Here is an 8936-nt window from a genome sequence, read left to right on the forward strand (position 1 = left end):
GCCATATACTGTGATTTGAATACTGCTTTGAATACTATCAAATGATTATTTCTTAGTTTATTTTCTTTTAGTGAGAATAATTGCAACTTTATTTAGATTTTATTCTCTTTCAAGTGGTGCACTATGTGCTTTATTTCATTTTATTATCATGTGACTCTGTAAAAGTATCATTATTCCCATTTTATAGAACAGGGAACTTACAGACTTTTGTAGTTTATCCAAATTAGGACAGCTTATTATCTACATTTTTGTCTTCCTTCTTGTGGTCAGGGTCAATTTTACTTTGAACTAGTTGGGAGATATTATAATGCTCAAATTTGGGATTTTGGAAACGATAAGAATTTATAAACAATACTCTAAAAGAAGAACATGACATTCTAATAGTTGCAATAAGTCCAGTGATCCAAAATCGACTTTCCTACATGGAATGCTACCCCTAATTGTGTAGGAGGAAGCAATCACAAAATGGGGACGTTGTGTCAAATATGGTGATGAATGAAGTCATGGAAGGGGTCACTCAGAAGTGATTTGAGTGCCTGGAAGGTTTTCATGTAGTATATCTCTGCCTGAATTGAGGTAGGATCTTTTACATCTCTTATGAATTGCTTTCCTGATCATTTGAACTAATCAAACACATTTTTAATCTCTAACATTCATTGCCACCACAAGTTTTAAAATTTCTAGCATTAACTGAGGCATTTTTCTTGTTCAGAATACACTTCTTAAGAGTAGATGTGTGACCTCCTGTTTTATCTTACTTCCTGCCTTGCAATTTCTGTGCATTTTGATCCATGAGTAGATACAGGAATACAGAATGAACTAATAATGTATACAGCATGAAGGAGTTGAAGGTAATAGGATTGGGCAGTAATGGGGCTACTTCAAAATATATCATCTGTACTATAGCCTGCCAAGTTTCTACCTGGTCTGAATACTGATGGAGGGAAAAGGTTTGGGGGGGAAAATAGTGGAGTAGAGATTCAGTCTTTTTTTTTTTTTTTTTTTAACTTTTTAAGAGACAGGGGTCTTGCTCTGCATGCAGGTAAGAGTGCAATGATGTGAACAAGCTCACTGCAGCCTTGAACCACTAGGCTCCTGCAATTCTCCTGCCTCAGCCTCCTAAGTAGCTAGGACTACTTGCACGTGCCTCCACGCCTAATAAATTCTTTGTTTGTTTTAATCAGTGTGTAAGTCTTTTACTTCCCTGGTTAAATTCATTCAAAAGTATATTATTTTTACTTTTTGTAGCTATTATAAATGGGACGATTTTCTTGATTTCTTTTTCAGATAGTTTGCGATTAGTGTATGGAAATGTTACTAATTTTTGTGCATTGATTATTGTATTAGTCTGTTCTCACATTGCTATAAAGAACTACCTGAGACTGGATAATTTATAAAGAAAAGAAGTTTAATTGACTCACAGTTCCACAGGCTGTACAGGAAGCATGACTAGGGAGGCCTCAGGAAACTCACAATTTTGGCAGAAGGTGAAGGGGAAGCAGGCACATCTTACATGGCCAGAGAAAGAGGAAGAGAGCAAAGGGAGAGGTGGTACATACTTTAAAAAAAAAACAGATCTCGTAAGAACTCACTCACTATCACAAGAACAGCAAGGGGGAAATCTGCCCCCAAGATTCAATGACCTCCCACCAGGTCCCTCCTCCAGTGTTCAGGATTACAATTCGACATGAGATTTGGGCGCGGACGAAAATTAAAGCCATTTCAATTATATATCCTGCAACTTTACTGAATTCATTTATTAATTCCAACAGCTTTTTTTTTTTGCTGGAGTCTTTAGAGTTGTTCTCTTCTTCTTCTTCCTCCTCCTCCTCCTCTTCTTCTCCTCTTCTTCTTCTTCATTTTTTTTTTTTTTTTTTTTTTTGAGACAGAGTCTCACTCTGTCACCCAGGCTGGAGAGCAGTGGTGCAATCTTGGCTCACTGGAATCTCCACCTCCCGGGTTCAAGCTATTCTCCTGCCTCAGTCTCCTGAGTAGCTGGGATTACAGGCATGCGCCACCACGCCTGGCTAATTTTTGTATTTTTAGTAAAGACAGGGTTTCGTCATGTTGGCCAGAGTGGTTTTAAACTCCTGACCTCAGGTGATCCACCTATCTCAGCCTCCCAAAGTGCTGGGATTACAGGCATGAGCCACAGCACCCAGCCAGAGTTTTCTGTACAGAAGATCATGATATCTGTAAACAGGGACAATTTAACTTCTTCCTTTTCAGTTTGGATGCCTTTTCTCTCTTTTTTTTTTTTTTGCCTAATTGCTCTGTCTAGAACTTCCAACGTTACGATGAACAGAAGTCGAGAGAGTGAGCATTATTGTCTTGTTCCTGATCTCAGAAGAAAAGCTTTTAACTTTTCACTGTTGAGAATGTTAGCTGTAGGTTTGTCATATCTGGTCTTTATTGTGTTGGGGTACAGTCCTTCTATATTTTGTTGAGTTTTTTTAAATCATGAAAGGGTGCTGAATTCTGTGAAATGCTTTTCCTGCATCTATTGAGATTATAAAAATTTTGTCCTTCATCTTGTTGATGTGGTGTATCATGTTTATGGATTTGTGTATGTTGAACCTTCCTGCATCCAGGGATAAATCCCACTCGATCATGGTGAATGCTTTTTTAAATTTGCAGTTGAATTTCATTTGCTAGTATTTTGATGAGGATTTTTACATCTATGTTTATCAGGGATATTGGTCCATAATTGCCTTTTCTTATAGTGTCTTTGTCTGGTGTTGGTATCAGGGTAATGCTGGCCTCGTGATATGAATTTGGAAGTGTTCTCTCATCTTCAATTTTTAAAAAGAGTTTGAGAATGATTGGTGTTAGTTCTTTAAACGTTTGGTAGAATTCAGCAGTGAAGCCATCAGATCCTGAGCTTTTCTTTGATGGGAGAGTTTATTACTGCTTTAATCTCTTTACTTATATTGATCTGTTCAGATTTTCTATCTAATCATGATTCAGTTTTGATAGTTTGTCTAGGAATTCCTTGATGTGTCTGGGAATTTGTCCATTTCTTCTAGGTTGAGGTTCTGTCTTCATATATTCTTTTAGACTGTTGAGTTTTCTATGGTGCAAAAAGTTACATTAGCTACCAACAATGATCTTTACAGTAGGAATTAAGATGTTTAGTACCAGATTCAGAAAATAATTTTATAATATCTCCTTATTATCACATTCTTAACCCTCTGATTTTTTTTTCTTTCTCACAGAATAAGGTAGGGATTATCTGCTAGCCACCAGGCTACCATGGAAGCCAAACAACAGTTTTCTTTACTGGTAAAGACCTCAGACTCTGAAATGGCCCATGGTTGCTCTATAGAGACCTACTTGCCTTATTTTTATTTCTGTGTATATTACACATTTTGCTCATCATGTGCCATGAACACATTATTCAAATGCCATAGTATAAAATATCAAATGCCTAAAAGTGACAAAATGGATTAAATCTTAAGACCCTGTAGTTTACTCTCCTTTAAAAATTAGGACACTGAAATTAAAATGACAAGCTTCCACAGAAGAGTTGGAACTAAAGTCTCAGTCATTTTTACTCAGTGGTGACATTTTTATAGTTCCCTGTCTACACGCAAAGCAGTAACTCTGCAATCTTCAAGCTCCCTAACTTCATTCTTACCCTATTATAGTGGTTAACGGTAGGTAAATGTGAGATCATTTTTACCTCACTTTTTTTTTAATTAGCAAAGTTGTTCTGCCAGAATCACAGGTATAGTTGAGTAAAATTAAGTAGTTCCTGAAAGTTTCCCACCATCTTTAAATACCAATATTATGTGAGAAATTTGAATGCTTGATAAGTTAATACTATCAATTCTCAATATTGAAACATTAGAGATTTACTTCTTAAATCATTGGATACTCCTTTCTGAGGGATATCATGATGGAAAAGGCATTACTATCTTTAATATCTATTGGTATCTTAGGAACCTTTAAAACTGTGTCTCTTTCATGTCTTAGAAAAATAGTTCCTAGCTTAGAAAAACTGCTTCTTCATCTATCCTTTTTACCTAATGCCAAGAGTATTATCTTTTGTCCCTTGTACCTAAATGGAACCAGCATCTCTGAAATGTCTATTAAAACCATTATTTTAAGGCTAGGCACAGTGGCTCACGCCTGTAATCCCAGCACTTTGGGAGGCTGAGGTGGGTGGCTCACTTGAGGTCAGGAGTTTGAGACCAGCCTGGGAAAAATGGTGAAACCCCATCTTTACTACTACTAAAAATAGAAAAATTAGCTGGGCATGGTAGCACATGCCTATAGTCCCAGCTTCAGGAGGGTGAGGCAGAAGGATCACGGGAGCCTGGGAGGTGGAGGGTTGTAATGAGGTGACATCACACCACTGCACTCCAGCCTGGGTGACAGAGAGAGACCCTGTCTCAAAAAAAAAAAAAAAAAAAAAGGCATTCTTTTGTGGAAGAAAGCAACAGAGGAAGCGCAGCCTCCAAGAGACCACTGCTAGAATGCATTTCTTACCTGCACAGGCCTGATTGGCAGCCCTGTGAACTGTGTACCCTTGAGCTTCTCCCTTTAAACCATCTGCAGAGGTCAGTCTCTCTAGAGCCTGACAAGCTGTGAGAAGAGGAGGTCAGGTAAATTCCAGTAGAAGGTGGTAAAAGGGGAGCCAGAAAGGATAAGCCGTGACTGCCCTAGAGGAAGCAGGAAAACTTTGGAAAGATGGAAAGGTCAAGATCATACCCAAAATGAGCCCTAAGCCACCAGAGGAGTTTCATAAAGATTCCTGTGCTGAAAGTTTGGATTTGGGCCATTCAGGGTAGAAATTATTCTGGGCCATGAGTAAAGGAAAAGATTTCATACAGGATAAAGAAATAAAACTGGACAAAAGAAAACAACCTTTCCTTGCCTCCCACCTGTGCTGAGGGCTGGCTCAGGGTTAATGAAAGCTACTGTTAATCCAAGAGATTGTTACCTCTTGCTATGCTTTCTCACCCTTGCCTTTCAGACTCCCTTAACTGGATGTCTATTACTGCATTTCATACCTATGACCTCTGGGACAAACCTCTGAAAGGTTTTTCTGGGTCTTCACCTTCTAATGGGGACTTTTCTCCTTTCTTGACAGATATCATTCTTAAAATGAGTAAGTTTACAGGCACTAGACAAGACAAGTATACACCCACAGCAAGCCAGAGTCCTATTTCCATGACTGGCCTCCTTCTTTTCCTTAGTTGACCTCTCTGAACCTGTCGGAAAAGTTGTGAATCTCCCTCACATTATATTCCTAATGAGGCGATTTACCCTGCATGCTAAATAAGATCATGACTATGTAATAAATTCTCCACTCAGAGCTAAGCTTGGAGTCAGCTCTTCAGTAGCTTATGATTAACCTTTCAACTGATGAGAACCCTATTGCTGCACACAGATGGCACATTATAAAGTTGTCGTGATTAAAGAATCTCAGTAACCTAGAGCTTTTTTACATATACTTTTAAGAAGTATCTGTTTTTAATTCTAATTTAAGGCTGGTTCCAATTGCTTTTTTTTTCATGCTGGAAAACAATCTGGAAAAACCATTTGAACTGGTAAATATCCATGAAGAGTCTTTTTTAACATTGCATGCATATTCAACTAAGAATTTACATACACAAAGAAAAAAAGCCCAACTTTCCTGTTCTTATCTCACAGCCTGACCTCTTTTATGTGTGACAGAAAACTCTCCTTGTCTTCTGAGGAGGGGGAGCCCAGGTATTTGGAAAGCCTTGTTGTTAGGCCAGAGGGATGCCAGTGGCAAGTTTGGAGATGTGGAAAAGGGACACAGGCATATTTGTGGAGGACTGACGGTAGAGTCAGAGGTGAAATTTTGAAGTAAAATGCGATCCACTGGGTAACATGAAACCCTTCCTCCTATTCCTGCACATTGTTTATGAACACCTTGGTAAGTGGATTACTTACCCTGAACTCTAAGAAGTGTTAATCCTGCTCCTCATTTGAAATGGGTTGAAACAGAGGCAATGTTTGGGTACATCTGTCTGTCTTCTCATGTGTGGAAATGCTCTTGATTTTTAAAATATTGTGTCCACTAAAGCCTGAAATCCCATCAGTAGCATAGATACCTCTTTTAAGTAATCATCTTTTCTTTTACAATGAGGAAATCCAATCAGAGTGAGTTCTCTGCACCTTTGTGGGAAAGAACTTGTGTTTTCCCAGAGAACTGCCGACAGACTGGTTAAGGGAGATAACAACCTGGCAAGCAGCCAGCCCAATTTATACCCTGCCCTGCCCTGCCAGTCCAGTGAGTGCCTAAATGCCAAAAATATTGTAATCTAGGCCAGGATATTCCAAGAGAAAAGGATCTCTGCTTTTGTTTCCCATCATATCCTACCCTTCCCTACATAATTTACCTGAATGCTACAGCTCCTGAATTTTGGTCTTGAGCAACCTGAAGAGAAAGGCTGGTGGAGACCCACAGGCGGTGGAGCTTTGGCGAGAATGAGAGAGGCAGGCTGGTGATCCAGGATTCCAGCAGAAATGGGAAGGGAGTGTAGTAAGAGAAGTGACAGAATAGATCTCTAGGGGAAATATATGTATGATGTATATATGTGCGTGTATGTACAGAGAAAGAGAGAGAGACAGAGAGAGAGCAGAGCGTCATGTGTTCATTCATTACTAATTAATCTGGTGATAATGGAATTACTGTGTGTCCAGCATAGTCCTCAATCTCAACAAAGCTTCTACCTCTGGCAACAGCGGTTACAGATGTGAAACCTGAATGCCAGAAAAAATCAGTGCTAAGAACTCAGACAAAACGTAAACATGCCCAGGGGACTGCAGTCAGCATGGACAGCAGCAGCATGAGGTGCAGCTAACTTCTGCAGCCGACACAATGGCGTCGCAGTTGATGCAGCCTGGGAAACTTCTTCAATTGTCCCTCTCATTGAAAGACTGAGATTTTCTCTAATATCTCAACAGCCTGGTTGGTCCAGCCTTCTCTCCATGGCTTTACTTTGAAAGATGAAAGCAATTTCCATCCTGCAGAGAAAAGCTTCCATGATTGAGGACACACCCAAGGTAACTGATCACTTCAGCTGCCTCATTCTGCCATATTTATTCACAAGAAAGATGCATTTTGAAAAGGAAAAACTTGAAATGTAGGTTTAAAAATTAACCCTTGAGGTCAAATAGCTCTCAGAAACTACTTACTAAGAATAGTTGAGAGAAACGAAATAGCTATAGAGAAATTTCACAGACGCTTTATATAAATATATGAGTGCCACTACACACACACACACACACACACACACACAAACAGTGCTATTAAGGAAGGCTAGAAATCATTGATATCTCCTCCCAAATAACAAACTTAATAGAAAATAAGAACTGTGATATAGAAACTTAGCTGCTTTATGAAGCTGTTACCTGACTGCCAAATACCTCCTCTACTTCTTTCCTGGAGTCTTCCCTTAGGTTCTCTCTTTCCCTTTCTTTCTCTCTCTCTCCCGTGCTTCTTAAGATCAGGTGTGCAGAATTTGCTTTAGCCAGTACTTAGTTTATGAGTTACTATTGTCATCATCCATTTGTCAGAGTCTCTCTTTTAAGAATCTTTTGAGTTTTCTCTTTGTCTTTTTCAATCCCATTTCCAACCCCCCGCATAGGCACCTATTTGTGTATTTAGTATATATTCTTCCAATCCACCGGCTATATGTTTATTTAGATAATTACAGATGCTTGAAAACTACACGGTGCTATGTGGGCACCTAATTATGCATAGATGGTATTATGCTGTGGGATTTCCCTCTCTCTCTGTTTTCCCACTCAACATATGTTTCTGTAATCTATACATGTTTCTGTATGTGAATCTCACTCATTGCTCTTCACTGCTATATAGTATATGTCATAAGCCATAATATGCCTCTATCACATCTTGTATTTCGTTCTCCTACCCGTGGGGTACTCTTTGCAACATTTAACCACACTTCAATAAATCTCCCCTCGCCTGACAACTTTTTGAATTTTTCTGAGGGATGGACAGACAGGCCTTGCTGGGAGACAGAGTATATATAATACATTCTCAATTTCAATAAGTGCCACTAGATTGCTCTTTGGAATGGCTGTATCAGTGCAAATGCCCCACAAACAAATCATTTTCACCCTTCCCGTGTAGCAGGTAAAATTGTTCAATTTTCACGATTTTCCAATATAATGAGTGCAGCATGGTATTCATTTTAGAGGATGGAATGCCTGAATTCTAATTTAAGATGCAGAACATTTAGTAGTTAATCTCATTCATAAGTGTTATTAATGCATGACTGCGGTAAGATGTTACTGCAGTAAGATGTCCTCTGCAGTAAGTTGCTTTACTGTGTCCAAGACTTTACCTTTCCCTGTCTCCACATCTTTAGCTGTATGACTTTGACGTTCCTTCCACAAAAGGTGATGTATATTTCCTCACCCCACTGATAGTAAGCTAAGCAGAGGTGACAGTCCTAGGCTGAGCTTTAAGAGCACTGGGGGCTTCTCCTCACTCTTTTGCACTTCTGCCATCAGCAGGAAGATAATGAAACTCTGGTGGCATAAGAGGATTCTATGACACCATAATTACCAGAACAAATCATCGCAAACACAGTGACTTAAAACAACAATTTATTCTTTACTATTCTGGAGGTCGGAATTCCGAAACGGGTAATACTGGGCTAAAATCAACGTGTCAGGAAGGCTGTGTTCCTTCTTGAGGCTCCAGGAGAAGTCGTTTCTTTGCCCTTTCCCAGTTCTAGAGACTGCCACATTCGGGTTTGTGACCTCTTTTTCTGTCTTAAAGCCAGCAACATCAGGCTGTGTTCTTCCCACGCTGCCTGTTCTCTGCTTCTCCCTCCAGTTCTCTCTCTGTGTCTCCTGCCTCCAACTTTCATTTTTAAGAGCCCCATGATTACCATTGGCCTACCCAAATAATCCAGGATAATTCAAGA

General features: G+C 39.3%; 1 long non-coding RNA gene across 1 annotated transcript; it reads right to left on the bottom strand.

Moving 5' to 3' along the window:
• Window positions 1-2125: 2125 nt before the first annotated feature.
• On the bottom strand, window positions 2126-8501 carry LOC107969463 (uncharacterized). The gene is made up of 3 exons (XR_001711290.4): window positions 8349-8501; window positions 4492-4587; window positions 2126-3070 (listed from the first exon to the last, which is right to left on the bottom strand). It is a non-coding gene; the product is annotated as an uncharacterized LOC107969463 (long non-coding RNA).
• Between the last annotated feature and the right edge of the window lie 435 nt (window positions 8502-8936).

This window comes from Pan troglodytes, chromosome 17 (assembly GCF_028858775.2).
Source record: "Pan troglodytes isolate AG18354 chromosome 17, NHGRI_mPanTro3-v2.0_pri, whole genome shotgun sequence".
NCBI classification, from domain to species: Eukaryota; Metazoa; Chordata; class Mammalia; order Primates; family Hominidae; genus Pan; species Pan troglodytes.